At 45.0% G+C, this 24,157-nt stretch overlaps 2 long non-coding RNA genes across 2 annotated transcripts; one reads left to right on the top strand and one right to left on the bottom strand.

The window, feature by feature from the left end:
• The first annotated feature begins 481 nt into the window (after positions 1-481).
• Positions 482-9,840, top strand: LOC126991726 (uncharacterized). The gene is made up of 3 exons (XR_007745788.1): positions 482-582; positions 7,859-7,993; positions 9,695-9,840. It is a non-coding gene; the product is annotated as an uncharacterized LOC126991726 (long non-coding RNA).
• LOC126991727 (uncharacterized) lies at positions 8,069-24,010 on the bottom strand. Its single transcript, XR_007745789.1, has 5 exons — positions 23,836-24,010; positions 21,496-21,653; positions 14,071-14,181; positions 12,358-12,438; positions 8,069-10,167 (listed from the first exon to the last, which is right to left on the bottom strand). It is a non-coding gene; the product is annotated as an uncharacterized LOC126991727 (long non-coding RNA).
• Between the last annotated feature and the right edge of the window lie 147 nt (positions 24,011-24,157).

Raw genomic sequence — 24,157 nt, 5'->3', positions numbered from 1 at the left:
GTCAAGAACTTAGCTTCTGCTGTAGGGAACGAGCTAAGGCCCTATGTTGTTAATGCCCGTGCTGAGTATGGGACAACCTTATTCTCTTTCATAAAGCGTGGAGCGCTACGGTTTGAAATGTACATCAGGCTACTTCACGTAAGAGTTCCATTCGAAACTAGTTCAGCATGATTTGCGGAAAGAGTATTCAGCTCTCAGCATGTATGGTATAACTGATAACATTGTTTTGCCAGACCTGCAAATACCCTTCAAGTTTTTAGGGAGACTGATAAGTTTCCCTATAGTATATGTAGCAACCGTAGACACTTGTATCCTCCCTAGAATAATGGGAAGGCAGTGGCCGGGTGCTCACCTTAGTAACGAACCTTGGAAGACATTTGAGCTTAATATTCGAACGATTTCGAATCTTGTAAGACTCTCGGGGCTCAGAAGTTGGATCAGTTACCATTCGACGCTGAGAGGGTGCGGTGTGGAGACAAGAGGAAAAGCGGCGGTACAATAGTATGTGTCCAGATGGTGTGTACGCGGCCAGGCACCGGGAAAACATCACCTCATGGAAGTGTTCACAGAAAGGGAGTTAAGGTAAGAATATATTAAAATAGTTTATTATGCAGTAACAGACGTATGGGGTTAGGGGTAATGACGTGTCTAATAACGCTATTGTATTTCATGTTTTGGTACTCCTGTGTAAAGGCGGACACACACTATACGATGCGGCCTGTCCGGCGGCCGAAAAGTGGGCGGGGCTGGAGGCCTGAAGGCAGTGTGTACGGGTGTAATTTGTGCGGCGCGGCCTCACATCATGGCCGGATGGCCTTCTGCTTATGTTTGAAATTCCGTCCGACGCGGCCCGCGGCCTCACAGTGTGTGACCTTGCGGCGCGGCCTTGAGGCGGAATTATCTCGGAGACGCTGACAGCCGTGGTGTACATGGGCGTCAGAAAAAAAAAAAAATGGGGGGGGGGTTGTTGCTCCTGAGATTCCTGTCCTGGGGGTGGGGGGGAGAGAGGGGGGTCCTCCCCCCTGGAGAGTAGTAACCTGGCCTAGCTGAATGAACTGTTGAGTAATCTTTGTTTTTTTATTCGCATTCCAAGTAATTTTTTCAAATTTTCAATTTGTGTTCGAGAGAGTAGTAATCTACAATGAACTGGTGAGAAATGTTTGTGTTTTTGTGTTTTTTTATTTTGTTTTTTTTATTTTTTTTTTTTTTTTTTTTTTTTTTTTCCCCCCCCCCCCCCCCCCTGCGGACACATTATCTACGCTCCACGATGTCTGATGTCTGGATAAATGAAGACTTTTGGATCTGTTTTATTGATCTGTACAAGGGCCATCCATGTTTGTGGACATAAAACAAATTGCGTTGTTGTCGCTGCGGCGGTTGGGCTCAGAGTGACGGCCGCCGCCCGGCATTCCGTGAGGCCGCCTCATAGTGTGTATGCTTCATCCGGCCGACGAGGCTCCGCCCACTTTCGGCCGCCGGACAGCCGCATCGCATAGTGTGTGTCCGCCTTTATAAAGCTCATAAGGAGTTGATCTGTCTGATTATTGCGTATGACCGTTAAGACTCGTCTTGAGACGTCGTCTTGCAGCATGTCGCAGACATGTTGACAACTATAGTTGGCCGAATGTCCCAGACAGTCGGCAGTCATGCTAGCCGACACCAAGACGCCAAAAAAATATCCTCCCATTCTTGGAGCGTGGGAGCCGACTTGTCAAATGCAAAAGTCGCTGGGTTGTCGTGGCCCAGAGTCGGCTGTCTGACTGAGTCGGTCGGTTGACGTCTGCCGATTACGTCGGTCTGTCGGCTCCTCTTCATGGGCCGTCACCCGAGAAAGGCTCATGACCTCTCCTCTCCTCTCAAAATATGGATGGATGGATGGACTCATTTATTTCTCACTCTACCTTAGGGACCCTTGTCATCATCCGTTTTCTTTACTGAAGGTTCTCGCGGCCCCACCGGCGGGGAGGGGGAGACTATGACCACTAAGCACCTCAAGACCCTTACCATCTAACAATATTCAGTGGCATAACAGTCAGTCAGTAAGAGCATACACCGGGGTTGGAGGTTGACAGAAGTAAAGTCGAGAAGAGGAAGAACACGAGGACGCCCCGAGGATGTGTGAGGGTTTATTATACCGAAGCACTAGTTAGGAAGTAGTGTTATACCGAAGCAGTTTGAAAGTTAGTACAAGAGATTGACTTTAAGCAGAGGCACGCCAGTCCTCGTCGACAGACCGACTCGGTCGGCTAGATTTCGATCGCCGATAGAGTCGGTCTGTCGGCATCCTGCTACGGGCCGCCAATAGGCTTAGCCCGTGCTCCCCCGCGCAGGGAGGGAGCATTTTTGCACTCTTAGCGGGCCGTCTCAGGACAAGGGCCCGTTTCCCCTTGTGATAATAGTGGATAAATATTTAAAAAGAAAAAAAATGACTAAGCCTGTGTAGGACATTCTCGTCTCTTGGGGATAAAGCCGCATAGAGTACTTTACACGAAAATGGTGGTCTCTGGATCGGAATCTGTTCACACAGCAATTTGGTTGGTTAAGGTCTAGAAACTATCAATCAATCAGTTTTGTTATCTTCTTTATCTCGGTGAAAACTTTGTAGGTTACAGGGAAAGTAATAATTGGTCGGCGGTTCTAAGTCGTCACATTTTTTGTGTGTGAATTTATATAATGGCGACATTTTTTTCCATACTCGAGAAACTCTTACTCTGCAAGCTAGTTTATTAAGTATGGAATTGTCTTCATCCTTGATTAGGTTTATAGGTAGCTCATGTATGCTTCACCTCTGCTCTGCTCATTCCTTTCAAAACTTTTTTTACGTCCAAGTTCGTGAATCATTCTCCCCACTGCCAATGCTCCTGCCCATCTTAATTTGATCATGGCACGATGGGGTGTAGAATTTCCTCAAAGTTAAGGTTTGCTATATGTTTCATCTAGTACATTAGTTCAGGTGACATCATGCTCTGCTGTCTTCACAAGAATGCCATGTGATCGCCACGAAGGAGGATAAGACAGCCTAATAGTGTTCTTTATCAATTCATTGTTTTTAAAAATCTGCCACATCAATATATTGTGATAGAAATAGGGTAAGTTTTTGACTGAAGAAATAAACCCAAAAAGTCATAAGTAGCAGCAACATTTGGCTGATAAGTGGGAGATAACAATACAGATACACTGGGCCTGATAGAAATATTCCAGTATGTATTAAACTAAATCAAACCAGTCTAACTTATCATAATCACCATGAGCATTAACCACTGCATTATCATCACAGTAGTTTTTTTTTTTTTTTTTTTGTCAGCACATTAATTGTGGTTGAGTGCTCCATGAGAGGTAAGTTTTATTTTGTTTGTTTGGTATAAGAGGTATACTGGAACCTTTGGTTAATCATTATTTATCTAGGAACTAATCAACACAAAAGAACTTAGATGTATAGGTGTGTCAACTAGCATGTTACCTGTTGCTATTTACATTTTTCAGATTTATCATAAACATAAGCTGCTTTTATTTATAACAAAAGAAAAGTGCATGATGCAATCCAGGCCTACATATGCCGCTGTGGTATGGTCATCATACAGAGAGAAGTATATAAAAATAATAGAGGATTCAAATACTGAGGTCAGATTGATGCCTTGTCTAGCACAATAATTATATAGTGCATGAGGAGAGGTTGGTGAAATTTAACATTGGTCAGCAGATTAGAAATAAGAACAGACCAGTATGCTAGTGTGTTGCATGGCAAGCTTGATGGGTTGTATGATTTGGCTGGGATGTGGCAGATGGACCTCAATGCCAGGAAGTGTAGTATGAAGCTCAATGTCAGGATGAGTATGCGACTGTAGAAAGAAATAACCCCCTACAAAAAATACTCTGACACTACCCTTGGCAAGTCTACTTGTGAGAGAAACATAAATTTTGTGAGCTCTGATCACTGTCCAACGAACCACTGCAATCATTCTAAAAATTGCTCAGATATAATGCTGGGTGTCATTGCAAACAGCATGAGCAACAGAAGCTCTGGTCATCCTCAGCCTTGATATAGCATTAGATTGACTTCAATTTGACTATGCAGTATAGTTCTAGTTATTATGAAATAGGCATCAGCATGCTGGAATCCGTACAAAAGAGGATAAAATTATTCATTGATTAAAAACGTTGCCTTAAACATTAATATAACTGCATTCTCTTGAAAGGCAAAGGGTGCAAGGAGCTTTGAAGCTAGTTTAGGGTGATGCAATAAGGTTCTGGCCGTAAGAGAAATGGGTAGAACATAAATTGGTAGGTTTTGACATATTATTAGAGCTGATTCATCTGGCAAGCTGTGAAGGCCTAATAGATATGAGGCTCCTCTCCTAGGGTGTTGAGTGAGTTTGTGTTGGTTCAAATCCCCTACATTGTTTTGAGAAATTGCCCGTGTTGACACATTTAGCACTTTTTTTTGCCTGTGGCTGGACATTTCTTCCACTCCTATGGTTCATGATCTACCATGCCACTGTGCCAATATAACATTCAGATTTTTTGCTTTCTCTTCTGGCAAGGATGTTTTATGTTCACCTTGAAGGTCTTGATAAGCCCTACACTATAGACTTATAATATATTTGAAATTTATCCTTGCATGTCTTTATGCTTGTTGCCTACTGATGTTTTGTTCACCTGCATTTCAGAAGTAATAGCTGCCTTGCCTTCTAAATACTTGGATCACATGTTTGCAGCTTTGAAAGTCCTGCCAATTTCTTGTACTTTCTCCAGTGTATTTGTTTTCCTGCAATACCATAACACTTCTCAGTTAGTTGGTCAGTAGTCACATCACAGGAGTCTTGACACTCATGAATGTTAATTTATGTAACTTTTTTGTCAAAGTAATCAACGAACCTGTGGATGGTGTGAACACTGCCTAAATGAGAACTTCTCCCATATTGCAATCACTACTTTTATTTTCTCTTCCCCAAACCACATCTTAGACTCTGTTGTGCTCTCTGTCTCAACTCTGTATGACTTTGCTAAATCATTATTCAACTTTCTTGTCTTCTCAGATATCATAACCTTTCTCTTGCTAACATTTACTTTCATCTCCACAGTCAAATTCATCAACAATCCTCAGCATTGTCTTCTCATTTTCTGCATCCGTGACTGTATCATCTGCAAAAGAGACATGCCGCCTATCTCCCATCATCCATATAATTATTTAACAGCCATGATATCTTGCACTGACACCAACATCAAATTTCTCACTTAGGTACCTATTCACATGCACAAAGGCACTTGCATTCATGTAAACATACCTTCTCCAAGTATATATCCTACTACACCATATACCTACCCTCAGGACATCCCTAACTGTCAACCATGTCAGAGGCCTTCTCCAGTTCCATTAAAGCAGCAAACAACTTCCTATCCTTCTCAGTCATAAAATTTGTTTCACATCCCTCCCATTTTCAACCTCCCTTGTTCATCTGCACTGTCATCAGTTGTTTTGCATCATTATCTTCTCAAACACATACACCTTTCTTCACAGACTCCTCTATAGCTTAATCATCCTTACTTCCTTTTCTTCTGTTCAGTAGCTCAATATGATAGCCTTTCTTCAGTCTTCTGACCTCACCATGCTCCTATGCCAGATTTCATATCTACGGCATCCATTCCACGGCATAATTATATTTCGGTAATTCTGCTTCTATGCCATAATTGCCAGGGCTCTTTCCTGTTATCATAACCAACGAGGCTGAGATGTTGTGTGTACATATAAGGGTTGTGGCACAGTTTGTAGCAAGTTTATATTGTTGAGAACTAACTGCGCCTCTGGGGCTATCATATGATTTGCTTATATGTAGTAGTAAAATCCTACTTTGCCTTCATGAAGTGATCTCATCAGTATTGTTTATTTACTTCTAATTTATGTAATTTATCTTTAATAACTTTTTTTCTTTGCAGAGGTCAGGTACTGTAAGTGCTTTGTTTAATGAGTATTCCAGTTTTTATTTTATTTTACATATCACATTTATATTAGTGTATTGACTTTGAAAATGGTGCCTATAGTTTCTCAGTGATCTGATGACTCATTTTCCTTTAGGAATTAACACTGCACTAGTCCTGCTAGCTGCCCGTGGCCCCTTGTGGGGGTGATAGAAAATGCCAAGCAGAGCTGGTTCCATTCTCCCCAGGAAGGGAGGAGGGCAAGGTCCTTATTGTTGCATGTGTGAATTTAAATGAACTGGCTGAAGAATGAAAAGGAGAATAAGTTATAGAAGCATTCAGGAGAGGAAAGGTATTTCTAGGTATTAGTGAAACCCAGAAATGGTGTGGTGCACAGACTTGTTCAAATAATGACAAAAATAGTTTGTAGGCATGCGGAGAGAAAAGGACTGGTATGGCAGCAGATGAAAAGGAATAGGAAAGGAAGGGGCGCATTATTGGTCTCCTCAAGAGTATAGATGAAAATGGATGGAATGGATTGATGATAGTGTGGATGACTGGTAGGACTGGTGTGGGTAGCCCTATGTGCATAAACCCTAATGGTTGTGAAAAGGGTAATAAAGAAAATTGTTAACCCCCCAACTGTCTCATGCATCAGAGGTGTGGATGAGTGGTGTAGCGTGCCGATCACTAATGTGTGTACTAGTAGAAATGAGCAATGCGAGATGCATTTTGTGTGTTGAGGTGGGATGGAGAAGGCATTAGAGCATGAATGAAAGGTTTGGTAAAGGTGTGACACCAAAAGCAGTGAGTTGTGAAGCATGGTGCTTTGAGATGGTTGGCCACATGACGAATAAGTATGAGTTTGTGAAGAGACTTTACAGAGCAGGACTGAGGAGAGGGGGAGACCACTTGTGAAATGGATCAATAGAGCAGATGATTAATGGAAAAAAATAGTTGGTAGATGAGAGAATGTGTGTACTGAGAGGAAGTGACTGAACAGGGAGACATGGTGGGTTTTTTTACAACAAAGGAGGCAGCTCAAGGGCACACAAAAAAAGAAAATAAAAAAAACCACTACTCGCTGCTCCCAAAAAATAATTAAAAGAGGTGGCCGAAAGAAAGATCAATTTCGAGAGGAGAGGTGTCCTGATACCCTCCTCTAGAAAGAGTTCAAGTCGTAGGCAGGAGGAAATACAGATGAAGGAAGATTGTTCCAGAGTTTACCAGCGTGAGGGATGAAAGAGTGAAGATGCTGGTTAACTCTTGCATAAGGGGTTTGGACAATGTAGGGATGAGCATGAGTAGAAAGTCGTGTACAGCGGGGCCGCGGGAGGGATGCAGTTAGCAAGTTCAGAAGAGCAGTCAGCGTGGAAATATCGATAGAAGATAGAAAGAGAGGCAACATCGCGGCGGAGTTTAAGAGGTAGAAGGCTATCAGTAGGAGGAGGAGAGCTGATGAGATGAAGAGCCTTAGACTCCACTCTGTCCAGAAGAGCTGTGTGAGTGGAGCCCCCCACACGTGGGATGCATACTCCATTGGGTAGGCGGTGGCCGAACTGGTAGCATACTGGGCCCACATTCACCGCGTGATGGACGACGCGGGTTCGAGTCCCCACGCTACCACTCGGATTTTTCAGTCACCACCGAGTGGCTTAAAACTATCCACATGCTGTCCTGAAGACCACCCATCAACCCGGACTCTAGAGGAAGCCGTCCAAGCGAATCAAGAACGAGTTCCGGGGGTCAGCATGAGCCAATGCAAGATGGCGCCACTATAAACACTCGCCTGCGCCAGAACGGGAAGATGCCTACCGGCGCAATAGGCAACAACGTAAAAAAATTAAAAAAAAGTGTGACTGCTCCCTTGAGGGAACATGGCATTGAGATAGATGGGTATAGTACTACTACATAAAAATGTGACTCAATGTAAATTTTGCAGAGGGTCACGTATATCATCAGCCTGCCCTGAAGTCTGCTCTTCTGAACTCAATCATGGTAGAGGCTGTGCTGTCCTCACTCCTGCCAGTATACTGCCCGTGCCTGCCTCGATCCTCCCAGCCTTCCTTCTTCCAAGGTATTCTAAAATTTTCAGCTTCTTGTATACATTGTGAAAGTCAGTCTGGAATTTTGATGGTACAGAGATGACAAGTGAACAAAGTCTACAAAATATATTGATTCATGGTACTTTCTACAGTGAAACTCAAAAATATGCAAAACCTCAATTTAATGGCAGCTGTCTCTAGATTTGAATTTTGATATAGTTATCTAACAATACAAATCATGATTAATATGCAGTAAAGAACAGCTGGAAATGTTTATAGGTCTTCAAAATTGTACTAAGTAATAACTCAGGCAGCCTCTGTAGAAATATTATAAGCATCTAGTTTCAAAAGATACGAATTATTTTAAGTTACAGCTTATTGAATGCATTGTGCAGTGACATAACAAACCTATAGTACACAGCTGTCCTGATAACTCTCCTTTTTTCCAAATTTTGCAACATTCACGATCTTTGCTTCAGCTTCCATCCTGTATGTAGAACATCATTTCTCCTCTTTTACCTCCTCTTCCTTTACCTCTTCTTCTTAACTGAAACACGGGTCTCTGGGGCTACTGACAGTAATCGTCAATAGTGATGGTAGGCTTTCTTGGGGGGTTTCTTGGACAACTCCAGTCCATTAGTGGCTGCCGTGATGTGTCTCTTGCTATCTTCATCCCAGCTTTCAATCCAAGCTGGATGCTGCATCTATGTATGCCAAGATGTCACTTCCTCTCGTGCCCATGACCTTGATCCGACAGAATTTTCCACCATTTGTCTAAGACTTCTGTCATACTCCATATGAGGACAGAAAAGACCCTTGTATGTGGACAGCATGTGTGAGGGGGAATAGAACTGGTGAAAACGATACAAATGCATAACCTCGAAGAATCTGATTTAGCAAGAGAGGAAATAAGTTTTCAGTTAATGTTTTGAGTTAAGGATAGACAGAGAATATTTAGTGTAGAGGAAGGGGACCGCTGAGTGTGGTCGAAGACTAGGGAATAGACGATGGAATTTGTTCAGTTGATAGGCAGAGAAATTGACTTTTTCCTCAGAGAGGGAAATAAAATAGTCGTACAGAATACAGGTGCTGAGAGGTTTAGGGGAAGACAGTGGCAGGATTACCACACCATAGATAGACCAGCTTGAAAGGAAACACGATATAAAAACAGAGGGATAGAATTCCGAACATCTGTTCCCTATTCTATGACAACACTCAGCTGTCCATTTAAACAATAAACATATTTGGTCTATCCTCAACTCATAATTTCATCTCACCTCTTCCTAAATCAGCTTCTTTGAAGTTGTGTGTTCTGTATTAGTCTTTCAGTTTTTTACCCCTCACAAATGATATCCAGGGGCCTTGTCTGTCCTCGTATGGAGAGCGCATTTCATATAGGAGGGGCTTCACTCACATAGCTGTTTTTAACTCGATGGAGTCAAACCTAAACTCTCTTCTTCTATAGCAAACTCTGCTGCAATGTTGCCCCTCTGTCTTCTACAGACATTTTCATGATGATTGCCCTTCTATGCTTGCTAACTACATGCCTCCACCTCTACTGTGGTCCCTTTTTACATAACGTTCTACTCGTCTCTATACTATCCTAATTCCTTATGCAGGTTAACTCCAGAGCAGCCTTCCTTCATCTATTTCCTCCAGCCTATCAAGACACTTCTCCATTTGAAATCAACCACTCTCTTCTGGCCTCTCATTTTTCACTCATGTTGGAACAGAGAGGCAGTGGCTGAATGGTTAGTGTGCAGGTCCTGCGTTCACCAAGTTCTGGACAATGTGGGTTCAAATTCTCTGCTACCACCTGGGATTTTTCAGTCATTGCCAAGTGGCATAAGGCTACCCACGTGCTGTCCTGAAGATCACCTATCAACCCCAACTCTAGAGGAACTGTCCAAGTGAATCAAGAATGAGCTCCGGCGGGCAGCATGAGCCAAGAAGAAATGGTGCTGCTATAAACACTTGCCTGCGCCATGACGGGCTTGGGTCGACCACCAGGGCCCAGAAGAAAGCCTACCAACGCTATAGGTCAGAGTGTAAAGAAAAAAAAAACTTGGCTCGGAGTTTGTCAGCTCTTTTGGGCAACAGTGCCAGATGTTTGACTGACAACTGGATTGTCCTTACACTGTGAACTACACATCTCTATCCAGATTGGTACAGGTGCTTATTGGAGGGTTGCAACACCTGGCCACACCTGAAAGAAACACCAATATTAGAATAGCCCTCCACCCTCGACATGCTGCAATGTCATTAAAAACTTTAATTTGATTGCTACAAAGGTTTTACTAATGCATTTGTTATTCATTAATATACTGATGGGGTAATTAATCTTGTTTTATTTTATAATTGTTCCAGTTCTTCTCCAGAGCCACTGACCTTTTTTTTTGTTAATCTTAGACCTATTCATATATTCCTTACCAATTTTTGTCACATAAGTAGCAACACTCCACTATCCCTATGCTCAGGGAAATGGCTTATTAAATCAATTTGTATAATCAGAATTTCTAATTAATGTGACTGGAGGAAATATAAGAAAAGCAAATGGCAAACTGACTAATGTTCCTGGAAATATACCCATGATCAGTGGCAGTAAACAAATGAAACAGAAAACCTGATGGAGTACAAAGATTAGGAAGAAAACTACGTAGATGACAGAGCTGGGATAACTGAGCTTAAAATTGTCTGATATCTGATCTAAATCTAGCATGGACAAGCTGGAAGAACAGCAGAAACATGAACACAACCAGTAGACTGGGCATTGGCAGATACCAGTTGTTTGCTCTTGTGAATGTCACAAATAATATGGAAGAGGTAGTTACGTACGTAAAGAATTTACCTACATGGAATTGCACAACAATCAGGGTGGCCAAGAGGAAGGTGGCGAGTATGTTTTGCTGTATTTGGAAAGTCCCAGTGTAACTGTAGATGAGTAAATAAAGGAAACGAAATGTGTGGGAGTAAATCATGATGAGAAGCCTTTGAAAAGACCTTATAATTAGTTCAGAAATTCCTATACTTGAGTTTAATAAAGTAGCTCATGTATATACAAAATGCTTTCAGAATCAGAATTCCCAAAGCCTGAATAAATGTTGGTGGGCAGGAACACATTCACATAAAGGCTGTGTACCATGCGGGTTACCCAAAGTCTACTTCCCACGGTCTCCTGAATGTGTGTGCCTGTGTTAAAACTCAGCCCACCTAGCTGTTCATCCTCCCTTTCAGGATGCTTGATAAATGGAAACCTGGGGAAGGTAAACTCTGGTTTTCATCATATTCATTCTCTAACCAATCATCAGGTTCTGTGTTGTTCCTCCACAACTACTGTTGCTATAGTCTTACTGAATTATTTTGAAAAAAAAAAATATCAAGGAGATTACACAGTTTGAAAGTATTCAGGTCTGAAGATAAATATGAAGAAAACTAATGACCCTCCTTCAAAGCCTGTATGCCGTCAGTATTACTAGGAATACAGTCACCAGGAGTGACATGCAGTAATACTTGTATTTATAATAGTTTCACTAACAAAAATACACTCAAAAGGCCCTTGTTTGGGAACTATGACAAACTACAACTTATTGTTTTTAAGTTACCATTTGCAAAGGTTAAGGAGTCAAATATTATTAGTTATTGCCCTCTGACTGGTCCGTCTAATACTTAATGGCCCATATAATTATAAATGATCAGACGGGATGGCCCAGGCTAGGCACATCTATGGTGCTGGGAACAATTATTAAGGTTGCGTCACCACACTAATAAATTTGCTAACATTGTCGTGTTCAAAATTCGAGCCAATTAACTTACGGTGCAACTGTGCCAAATTTGACCTGTCCAGCCCACTCCTGAGTCCTGACCCCCGGTCGGTCCCTGGCAACAAGTACCTAACCATCTCGTTACTATCCTCTGGGAATAAACATGCATTGTACGGGATAGAAGGCCAGCAGTATGTCTATGTGTCATATGACAAGACCCAAACAGGTAAACAGCAATCACGATGCTAACTTTGGTCCGTGTCGCAGTAAAGATTCCACTGTTCCAAAATGTCCCTGCTTAGACACACGACCCAGCTGGCCTATTCATACAAACGAAATGCAGCCCATGATCAGGATCACTGATAACCCAGGGCAATGACTAATTAACTATCTCCCTCCCTCGATACACCTTCATAATGGCTGCTCAGCATTTCATGCAAATGAAGATAATGAACAATAAGCAAAATATATACTAGGGTAAAATTCTTTGTGTAATTAGATTTATATATTAATATTTTCACCTGGTTAGGTCTACCTCTTTATCAGTCTACCTACCTATAGAAAATCCACTTCCATACGTTTGTGTGTGTGTGTGTGTGTGTGTGTGTGTGTGTTAAGCAGTGACAATCACTAACCTGCAGCAACTGCTGGATCATTCAGTCCAGCCTGGCTGTCGTTCAGACATCCCAGGGAGTGTCTGTTCAGCCGCTCGTCTGCTGGGTATATAAAAAAGTATATACCTGTGTGATATACCTATGTGGAGAAAAGGAATAGCCTATATGCTAGACAATCCTTCCAGGCTGTGTTATTGTATAAAAAACATTTATTCTAGAAAGGTTTTATTTTATGGTGTTTTTCACACACCATTTATAAATGAAAAGCATATTCAGGAAATAAAATATACTGACAAGGAAAGGGTAACAGCGTGGCAACAAATCGACTCACTGGGGCCTCGCCCGCTGCACCCCGACATCTGAGCCAAAGAGGCTTGCCTACCCTTCATATAAACCGTTCACTGACGCACCGCTGAGCTACAGTCACACACACACACACACACACACACACCCACATCGATGTACGGGACACGACTGTCTGTTCGTGTTCTGGGAATGTCTTAAACTCACCCAATGTCTGCATCCCTAATTAATTAAGTCTCGTTGTGGTGTTTTTTGCTTTATTTTTGAGCACATATCGGCAGCAAAATGATGGAAGAGGTGCCACTCACCCTTGCGGTCAGCAAATTATGATGGGCCGGGAGGGAGGACTACAGTTTAACGCAAAGCCAGGCACATTACCTCGCCAGTGCATCTGCAAGACTGTGGTCTGTTAACTGCAAGGATACTACATAGTCCCCATGCTTGGATGTAGAGCCTTCTAGAATTCTTGATTACCAGACATCTAGCAACTACCCACGAACCGAAGCTTCAACCACTGGTTCAGTTTCCCGTTCGCCGCAAGGCATCTCGCGTAGTGACTTGCCTGGGTGTTGTTATTAGGCTCTCAGTCGCCTGGAGAGGTGCCACAACACAGCAAATGATCGTACTGGATCTCTCAGTGTGTGTTCAGAAGAGGACACAAAGGCTGCTTGAACATGGAAATTAGGCCTCTGCGAGGTTCCTTCCTTATCGCCCTTGTACCAGTGTGTGTGTAGGGTAAGGACTGAATGGAGGATGTTGCCGTCTGACGATCATTAGAATGTTAATCTATTAACATTGTGCCAAGAAAGAGATTGACAAATTTCCTAATATACAAAGTTCAAATATTAAAGTCGAGCTACAGTGAACGGATAAGATATTTTCGAGAATAAGGCTTGTCAGCGTGAAGCGTGATGTTTTCTTATTAACATATAGACTACCTATTAAGTAAACTACTGGATTCATTCATATTATTTAACGGTTAATAACACCATCCGGCGTGCCTCGTTCCGCTGATTTACTGATTGAATAGTCAACATTCATTACTGTTGGCTTGTTAGGTATTTGGTTGGAACAGTTGCCATGACAACATAACGTCATATATAGACTGTGTGTGTGTGTGTGTGTGTGTGTGTGTGTGTGTGTGTGTGTGTGTGCCACGCACGCCAAACAAGCCTGATTGAGAATGATACGTGTAGAAAAGCTTAAAAATTCGGACACTTGAATCTTAGTCATGCGTACTTTTTCAATCTGTGCTAACATTGTCAAATCTTATCAAAAACATCTAAATACAAATATAATTATTCAAACGTGTAAGCGTCCACCTGAATTCGATTAGCATTGAATATTCTATCAACAAAGATCATGTGCTGCGTGACTGTCACGGTGACTGCACAGGATGCTTCATAATGAAAAAACCTGCTCGGGACTCACCTGCTGGAAGCTGAAGGGCATGACGCGGGTGTCGGAGGAGCCGCGGTGCCGCCTCGCCGCTCGTCTCGTCGGGAATGAAGATTTACTTCCTCGTGAAGCGGTGCTCCAGGCCTGGGTCGAGCACCGATTCGAAAGTGTTAGTTGAACCCATAAAGAAAATTAGCCAGCTGTTTCTATTTTTAACTTTAATGCCCATCTTAGGTCCTCCCCTCCCATACACATACTCGTACATAAAAATGCCCTCCTGTGTGTTCAGACGTTCCCAGAATTATTGAGTAAGCGGCAAGGAGCACCTGACAGCTATGAATATATAAGAGAGAGAGAGAGAGAGAGAGAGAGAGAGAGAGAGAGAGAGAGAGAGAGAGAGAGAGAGAGAGAGAGAGAGAGAGAGAGAGAGAGAGAGAGAGAGAGAGAGAGAGAGAGAGAGAGAGAGAGAGAATGTAGTTGGGGCAAAGTTTGTAAAAGATGAAGGAGGGAACATCATGGTGGAAAAAGAAGATATTGGAAAGATGGAGTAAATATTTCAGTGAACTGTTAAATGAGGAAAATGAATATACGATAAATGAAACTGAAAAAGTAGAAGGCCCACAAGAAAATATTATGGAAGAAGAAGTAAAAGAAGCACTTAAGGAAATGAAAATGGTATAGAGCAGCAGGACCCTCAGGGCTAACAGTAGATTTAATAAAAGCAGCAGGAAAGGAAGGAGTGGTGGAATTGACAGGAGTGTTAAACCATGGATTAAAAAAGGGAAAAATACCAGAAGACTGGAAAGGAAGCTACACTATACCCATTTTTAAAGGGACAGGAGATGCTTTGAAATGTGGTAACTCTAGGGGGCTAAGGTTACTGGAGCATGGCAGGAAGGTGTATGAAAAAGTCCTGGAGAAGAGGCTGAGAAGGATGATAAGAACTGATAAATGTCAGTTTGGCTTTTGTCCTGGGAGGTCAACAACTGAAGCAATATATACTATGCGAGAGCTTCAGGAAAGGTTCATGGAGAAGAGGAGGAGACTGTATCATGTTTTTGTAGATCTAGAGAAGGCATTTGACAGAGTACCATGGGGAATTATAAGATGGGCATTGAGAAGACAAAGAGTACCACAAGGATTGGTTGAATCGGTGGTGGCACTACATGAAGGTACAAAATGAAGAATGAAAACAGTGGTGGGAACATCAAATGAGTTCGAAATTGGAGTGTGGGTTCAGCAGGGCTCTGCCCTTAGCCCGCTCCTGTTTATAACAGTAATGGAGGAGGCAACAAAGGAAGCAGGAGGAGAGGCACCATGGGAGCTGCTGTATGCAGATGACTTGGTAGTAAATGCAGAGACAGCAGAAGTGAAAGAAAAGTTTAATAAATGGAAGGAAGGAATGGAGGAGAGGTTTGAATATTAATATGGAAAAAACAAAGTATATGGTGACTGGAAAAGAAGCAAGAGAGAAGATTAAATCAGGAAAACACTCAGGTGGATGCTGTGGGAAGGGAGTAGGGATAAATTTAGTCTTATGTTGCAGGCAGTGGTGCCACCTTAGATGCTCAGGCCTCAGAAGTGTAAGAGGAGTGCAGAATTTTACATGCCCGGCTTGTGTAAGGAGACAGCAAGGACAAGAAACTGAGAGGGATGAACTAGAGGTGAATGGAGGAGAGCTGGATGAGGTAGTACATTTCTTGTTATCTGGGAGATGTTCTGGACTGTGAGGCAGGAGTGGAGAGGACAGTGAGACAGAGCGTGGCGGCAGCGTGGTTAAAGTGGAGGGAGGTGACTAGTCTACTTGTGAATCGTAGCATCCCTCTAAAGAGCAGAGCAGCGGTGTACCAAGCGTGTATTACAGTGGTTCCCAACCTTCTTTTCAGGCGACCCCAATCATGCACCTCTAGACATGACTGCGACCCCACTAGTTTAGTTGTATATGTGTTATTATAATGGAATAACACCATGTTTGATATTTTGAGGTTTTGGCGACCCCAAGAAAATCGCTTAGCGACCCCAGAGTTGGGAAAGGGGGGTGTATTAGATCAGTGATGTTGTATGGAGCAGAAACATGGGCTCTAACTAGAAACTTGATAGAGGTATTGAGAGCAAATGATTGCAGAAGGCTGAGGTATGTGGCGGGCATCAGGTGGCAAGACAGGGTGTCCAGTGCAGAGGTAGCTAACAGTGTGGAGTACAGGACCTGGAAACAGTGCTCAGAAGGGAAAGACTCCGATGGTTTGGACATGTGAAGAGAGCAGGGGAGGATACAGTGCTGGGCATTTTGGAGAGATTGGAGGTAGAAGGAAGGAGACCAGTTGGTAGACCTAGGAAAACGTGGAGAAGTGTATACAGGAAGACTTGGCATTGATGGGATTGGATGAGCATAGGGCAGAAAACAGAGTGGAATGGAGAAGTCATAAAGTGTCCAGCCGCTCAGGAAGTGAAAACGGACGTTAAACAAAATGATGATGATGATGACTTATAAATGAATGCCCTTGCTGATTGATTACATGTGAATTAAAATGAGTTTTTGCCCTGTGAGTAAATCCTCAATTAATGGAGCATTATTTTTGTCTCAGCACAATCATAACAACACAGAGAATGGCGAGGCCCACAGGTTGCTGCCCCACTCTTTACAAACAAAATGGTGCTGGCACCAATCATACATTCAATTCAACAGACTTTTAGCATCAATCTACACTCCTTGCCCTTCCATTAGTCCACTTAAGTGAGGAATTACTGTACAAATAAACTGTCAGGTGTTCAATCTGCCCTTTGCCCTATTATAGGTACAGAGCTGTATGTACGGCTTCACATAATTTCTCTGTGGCCTGCACTGCAGCCACCTGGCAATCACCTTCATCCGGGGAAAGTTGACTCTTCAGAGTCCAAGGCAGCTGGCTACTGGTGGGGACTTGTGGCCTGGCTCATGATGACATGATCACTGTTTAGGACAGAATCAGGCCAACAAACTTCCCTTGTGTCTAGCTGCCTGGAGGCAGTGGTGGGCACCGATAACCGGAAAGTTAGATTCACTGACTGGTAATGCACTGACTAAAAGTTAGCTTCGCTTACACTAAATTGCTAAACTGATAAAGAAATTAGTGGAAGCTAACGCTAACCTCTAACCGCTAACTTTTTTATATGGATTTAGCTCCGGTTTAGTATTTTGGCTCTAAAACCCTTATAAACAAACCTAGTGACCTGAAACTTCAAAATGTTGTAGCTTAGACATAGAGCTTTCTAGAAAGGTATAGCATGCATGGTCCTCTTGGGGTGGCACATGACGCACCAGAAGTGCAAGACATTGGGGTTCGCCATATCTCTTGATTTAAGGACAAAGTACTTCTCCAGGTGGGGCCACGGTTCCAGATCTTCTGGGACTCCTGGCCGTCAGCTTGAGTGTCCTCCGCCTCACCCACAGCTGCTGACGGCCCCTAACAGGGCCAGCATCCTCAGGCGGAACAAAAACGTCCTCACTCCGGTCACCTTCCATGACTTTGATATCAAACGATAAACAAGGCGACAATAATGAACACAACTGCAGTGACAACGTTGCAGCTGAACTGAACAAGGAGCCCAAAGAGCAACAACAAAAAGAGAAGAGAAAGAAGCCTCCAGTTTTTCCTAAATCCATATATTTTACCCAAAAATTCCAGCAAATTTACGCACATTTTACTTTTTTCCATAACTGTCACTTTTATTTATATCATTTTAAGTTTATTTCTTGTCAGGTGGAAAATATTAAATTCTTGGTATTAAACCCCAAGTTCAATGAGTTGGAAATGGAAGATGCATTACCCTAAAATACCCAAAAGTTTCCCTAATAATTGTCCAATTACCCAACTTTAAGGCATAATTTACCAAAAACTGGAAGCACTGGCATTGTTGCGCTACGTGGCTCAACTGGTGCTGTGTCTGCCCACAACGGATAAAAGCAAACCTGTATGAACTTTTTAGTGGACTTTAAGTTAGCGGACGAGGAACTACATGTAGCAGAAGCTAATTGGTCCACTAGCTGCTACCAAAGTTAGTGAAAATGCTAATCAGCTAACAAAAAAGTAACAAAAAGGTTAGCTTTGGTAATTAGCAGTTAGTGGAACCGTGCCCACCACTGCCTGGAGGAAATGAGAAAGAGAGAAAGATTTACAAGGAAGATAGCATCATAGATTAGGGAACAAAGGTTCAGAATATTCTAGTAACAAATAAAGATAATAAATAGACTTGGGAAGGTCACATCAACATGCAAATAAATGATAACAAAGAGACAACCAAAGTAACAGTGTGTCAAGCCAGGAACCACATGAGCCACAGCAAACCACGAACCAGGAAGAGATGAAGTGAGTGGCTGGGATGGGGCACCTCAACACCAGACACAGGGGCAGAGAACCAGGCACACATGAAGTGAGTGGCTGGGATGGGGCACCTCAGCACCAGACACAGGGGCAGAGAACCAGGCACACATGAAGTGAGTGGCTGGGATGGGGCACCTCAACACCAGACACAGGGGCAGAGAACCAGGAAGAGATGAAGTGAGTGGCTGGGATGGGGCACCTCAGCACCAGACACAGGGGCAGAGAACCAGGCACACATGAAGTGAGTGGCTGGGATGGGGCACCTCAGCACCAGACACAGGGGCAGAGAACCAGGCACACATGAAGTGAGTGGCTGGGATGGGGCACCTCAGCACCAGACACAGGGGCAGAGAACCAGGCACACATGAAGTGAGTGGCTGGGATGGGGCACCTCAGCACCAGACACAGGGGCAGAGAACCAGGAAGAGATGAAGTGAGTGGCTGGGATGGGGCACCTCAACACCAGACACAGGGGCAGAGAACCAGGCACACATGAAGTGAGTGGCTGGGATGGGGCACCTCAGCACCAGACACAGGGGCAGAGAACCAGGAAGAGATGAAGTGAGTGGCTGGGATGGGGCACCTCAACACCAGACACAGGGCAGAGAACCAGGAAGAGATGAAGTGAGTGGCTGGGATGGGGCACCTCAGCACCAGACACAGGGCAGAGAGCCAGGCACAGATGAAGTGAGTGGCTGGGATGGGGCACCTCAACACCAGACACAGGGGCAGAGAACCAGGCACAGATGAAGTGAGTGGCTGGGATGGGGCACCTCAGCACCAGACACAGGGGCAGAGAACCAGGCACAGATGAAGTGAGTGGCTGGGATGGGGCACCTCAGCACCAGACACAGGGGCAGAGAACCAGGCACAGATGAAGTGAGTGGCTGGGATGGGGCACCTCAGCACCAGACACAGGGGCAGAGAACCAGGCACAGATGAAGTGAGTGGCTGGGATGGGGCACCTCAGCACCAGACACAGGGCAGAGAACTAGGCACAGATGAAGTGAGTGGCTGGGATGGGGCACCTCAACACCAGACACAGGGGCAGAGAACCAGGCACAGATGAAGTGAGTGGCTGGGATGGTCACCTCAACACCAGACACAGGGGCAGAGAACCAGGCACAGATGAAGTGAGTGGCTGGGATGGGGCACCTCAACACCAGACACAGGGGCAGAGAACCAGGCACAGATGAAGTGAGTGGCTGGGATGGGGCACCTCAGCACCAGACACAGGGCAGAGAACCAGGCACAGATGAAGTGAGTGGCTGGGATGGGGCACCTCAACACCAGACACAGGGGCAGAGAACCAGGCACAGATGAAGTGAGTGGCTGGGATGGGGCACCTCAACACCAGACACAGGGCAGAGAACCAGGCACACATGAAGTGAGTGGCTGGGATGGGGCACCTCAACACCAGACACAGGGGCAGAGAACCAGGCACAGATGAAGTGAGTGGCTGGGATGGGGCACCTCAACACCAGACACAGGGGCAGAGAACCAGGCACAGATGAAGTGAGTGGCTGGGATGGGGCACCTCAACACCAGACACAGGGGCAGAGAACCAGGCACACATGAAGTGAGTGGCTGGGATGGGGCACCTCAACACCAGACACAGGGGCAGAGAACCAGCCACACATGAAGTGAGTGGCTGGGATGGGGCACCTCAGCACCAGACACAGGGGCAGAGAACCAGCCACACATGAAGTGAGTGGCTGGGATGGGGCACCTCAACACCAGACACAGGGGCAGAGAACCAGCCACACATGAAGTGAGTGGCTGGGATGGGGCACCTCAACACCAGACACAGGGGCAGAGAACCAGGCACACATGAAGTGAGTGGCTGGGATGGTGCACCTCAACACCAGACACAGGGGCAGAGAACCAGGAAGAGATGAAGTGAGTGGCTGGGATGGTGCACCTCAACACCAGACACAGGGGCAGAGAACCAGGCACAGATGAAGTGAGTGGCTGGGATGGGGCACCTCAACACCAGACACAGGGGAGGAAAGCTTCAGGGAAACACTTTTCCTGCACTGGATTACTAATGACTTACAACAACGATGATGATGATGATGATAATGAATACTCAAAAAACTTTCTAGTCTGCCATAGCAAGTTTGTACAAAGGCTTGAAAACACAGGAAGGAAAACTGGGATGCTCTGGAGACCAATCCCCCAGTCATTACTGTTATCTAATATCATTATCAGCTATTATTATTATTATTATTATTATTATTATTATTATTATTATTATCAGCCAGTACTAGTCCACTGCACAAAAAGCCTTTCCTAGCATGCTTCAGTTCTCTCTCCCTGATGCTAGTGTTTTCCATCCTGCTCTGCTGACAGTTCTAATGTCATCGCTACACTTGGTTCCCTGTCTGTCTTGGCTTCTATGACTCCTAGTTCTCCATATCTCTCTCTGTCTGGTCTTGTGTGATGCATCCTGCCCTGGCTAAGGTTCTTATTTCATCCCTCCACCTTGGCTGCTGTCTGCCCTGGCTTCTATGACTCCTAGTTCTCCATATCTCCCTCCGTCTGGTCTTGTGTGATCCATCCTGCCCTGGCTAAGGTAATAATTTCACGTCCATCTCATTATATATCACTCAGGGTTCTACTTCAGCACATGGTTTCCCACCTCTGTCTGTCCATCAGTGTAGCTCACCTCACTCCAGGCAAGATTCTATTTCACCTCTCCAGCCAATTTTTGTGTGGCCTGACCATTCAATTCCTACACTTGCTGGGTCGCCATTCTATTGAGAGCACAGATGAAGCACTGCCGCCATCAGCCTCACCTAACAGCCTCACCACACCCCAAGTAGCTCTTCACTTGCCTTCACTTGCTGGGCCACTCGTTATACTAATGCAAGGTCTGCCATTACGAAGAGAGCGTTTTAGCTAGTTTGTCCACATCATTCCAACTAATATGCAATACTAACAGGAAAAATCTAAGTAAGGAAAATGAGACCCAGCAAAAGTCTCCATTTGCTCCCTTCCCTGCATGACCTTTGCATACCTTCTCCTCCCATCTCAACACACAACAAAAAGCACACCCCCATATAAACAACATCCCTTAATGTGTAACAGCTGATACCTTGGTCTGGGCAGGAATATCACAGAAGTGAAGTTGTCTGGGTGGCCGAGGCGTTCGCTGAGCCACTGCAGCGCTGTGTCCTCCATGCCCTGCGTCACCAAGCCGTCACCTGCACATCACAGCAACCGTCAGGGTCCGTCCACACGGTCAAACACTGTCTGTCGGACAGACACTGTGTTACCATATCATAAGGCGAACCAGGATGACGTCATAGGCGTTGAAATGAGGGAAGTTGATATGGCAACAAACAGTGGTACCAGATGAAGTTGTGTACCATAGTTTCTACTCCGTTCACCAGGCAAAGACCGGCAGACAATGTTCAAAGTTGATGTTCGCTGGCAACCCACGGGTATCTAAGTCAGTGTTAGTATGGGCTCAAGACAGGTGACAGACGTACGGTCAGCCATATTGACAGGGCAGGTGAGATCTAATCAACTGACAGCCTCAGTTCATCTGGTTAACAAGTAACTTTGTTCATCCTGTGCCTGGCAGTATCGTGTACTTCCAAGCCTCTGTCCCACCAGGCAGTGTCCGATACTACGAACATGGGCAGTGTCTGGTACACCTCTTGGTGCTCGCTTCTGACGTCATCAGCGAGCCTTTCCACTTTCCATTGTTAACTGGTAACAGCGTTTGTCCGACGGACATTGTTCGACCGTGTGGACGCACCCTTACAAGGCGTTCTGCACTGGTATCACTATGAGCCAGACATGGCCACACTGAGGTCCCTGCCATGATACTTAAGTCCCTATTTTTAACGTCTCTGCCTCCCATTATGACTGTTAACCAAGGCCACAGAGGAGATGAACCGGGTGTTCATGTGGCTGTTTTTCCCGTCCAAGGTGCAGAGGTTGTGTAACACTGTCTCCAGGATCACAGAACACTCCATGAAAATTTCAGCAACTGCTACAAGAGGCTTTTCAAATGGAAACTGAGTCACTGATATGTTTAAAAATAGGGACTTTATTCCCTCAGCCACCCCCCCTTCCTGGTGTGACTGATCCCTGCCTCAGGTTATTTATGTTGTGTTGATGAAGGTGACCCAATGCATGAATACTACAGCAAGTGTTAGAAATTGGAGCTGATGCTGATGTTGGCCTGGAGGGTGAGGGAGGCTGTGGGGCTTATTGGGCATGTCAGCCGTGATGGTAGGGGCTGAGGCTACTTGTAGTGTAGACTGTTGCTCCTGCTGACATTGGTGAGGTGAAGGCAAGAAGCAACACACACCTCTTGTTAGCTCATCAGGCATTGTTCTGTCCCTGCCCTCCCTTTACTTTACTGTCTCCTAGTGTTCATACTCCGTGGAGGGGACTCAGGGTCTACAGTGGGGCCCTGGCTCTAGTGATATTAAGAGGCTGAAAAATGTCCAGCCATTTCAAATGGTCCGTTTGGGCGGTAGATTCCTGTCTTCCCTCCCTCTGCTCTGCCACACAGCCCCACCACCGGTTTTTCCCTCTCCTATGTTACCTGTAGCTAACACATGAGAGGGAAAAACAGGTGTTGGGAGTGAGGGGCAGAGCAGAGGGGAGGAAAGGACCCAAGAAATCCGCCGTCCAAACAGACTATTTGAAATGGTTGGACCAAAGTTTGGGTGAAAATTTTGAATAAAAAATAAAAACAGACAAGAACTCATTGGAAAATGCCTTTTTGTGCTCTGTCTCATGTGCTTTAAACAACCCAACCTACATTCATAGATGAACATAACCACCAATATGGAAAGGCAACGAAAAGCTCTGACTGTGTGTGCTCTCTATTGAATACAGATGTTGGGAGTGTGTTTGCTCACTGAAAGCCCAGACCTCTGCCACCGTGACCACTGCCACCCCCACCACCACACCCAGCGAGACACTTGGCCGCCCCCTCTGGTGCTGCAGCAGCCCTGCCTCGGGCTGGCCTGTTGTTGTGCAGACGGGGGGCAGTGTTTGTACATAAGGCAGACGATGTAGTTATGTGAGTGGCCAGTGACACCTTTGCAGCACCTTCTACAAATGTTTCCTTTGACTGTGATTGTTGTTTTCAGCAAAGGGTCGCCTATAAGAGCTGCTGAGGGAACACTGTGATGGGGCTGCTGTGTGGAACGCTGTGTTTGGTGCGCCCAGCTGATCCAGTGTCAGTGTGTTTCACCCCACGCCCACGGGGAGCTGTGTGACTCACCAGTGGACGGAATGCACCACTGCAGCGGTCAAGTCCTCTGGTCTAGCAGGGTGCTGCAGGGGCAATGTCACACACCAGCACTCAGTTGGCCTGAGCCGCATAGCTCCCCATGAGTGGGGCAGGCCAAGCGGGACACTGGATCACCTGAGAGCAACAAAGCTTCATTATGAGGTCACCAGGGCTTACCAGTAGGGGTCATCCTGGGTCACAATGTGCAGGATGTCCAGCTTGTTGAAGGGCAGCCTGGCTTTCTTGCAGGGAATGTGCTTGTTGTCCTCCTTGGGGTCATAGTGGAAGTAGGCGTGCACCCTCACCTTGCTCTCCCTGAGGTGCACCGAGCTGCTGGCCGGGAGCAGCCTGAAGGTCATTGTTCCATCCGCCTGCACCTGGAAGGGGACAGGAGGTGGGCTGGTTACTTGTGGGCTCAGAAAAATAAATAATGATATTAATAATTGTAATGATAGCTTTATTTCATCCAGAGCAAGTATACAGGAAAAGCAAGGAAAAA

This window comes from Eriocheir sinensis, unplaced genomic scaffold (genome assembly GCF_024679095.1).
Source record: "Eriocheir sinensis breed Jianghai 21 unplaced genomic scaffold, ASM2467909v1 Scaffold329, whole genome shotgun sequence".
NCBI lineage: Eukaryota > Metazoa > Arthropoda > Malacostraca > Decapoda > Varunidae > Eriocheir > Eriocheir sinensis.
This window is presented reverse-complemented; position numbering and strand designations above follow the sequence as displayed.